Below are 249 nucleotides of genomic sequence, written 5' to 3' on the forward strand. Positions count from 1 at the left end.
GGATTTTATTAAGTTTAATCATTGCATTCGTCCTTGCAAATTGCAAACAACTAACCTTTGAAGGTTTTCTAGGAAATGCCATTTTGGTGTCTCGTTTAACTTGTTTCTCTTGAATGAAATACAAGCGTAGGTATGACGTCAGGAGTGATGTAATTACACGCGATTCGCATTTGTTTCTCAGGATCTGCATGGCTGTTAATCATACATCATTACACATGCAACCGTATCTAAGTCCTACTAGAATGATTA

This window comes from Penaeus monodon, chromosome 25 (assembly GCF_015228065.2).
Source record: "Penaeus monodon isolate SGIC_2016 chromosome 25, NSTDA_Pmon_1, whole genome shotgun sequence".
In the NCBI taxonomy this organism is placed as follows: domain Eukaryota; kingdom Metazoa; phylum Arthropoda; class Malacostraca; order Decapoda; family Penaeidae; genus Penaeus; species Penaeus monodon.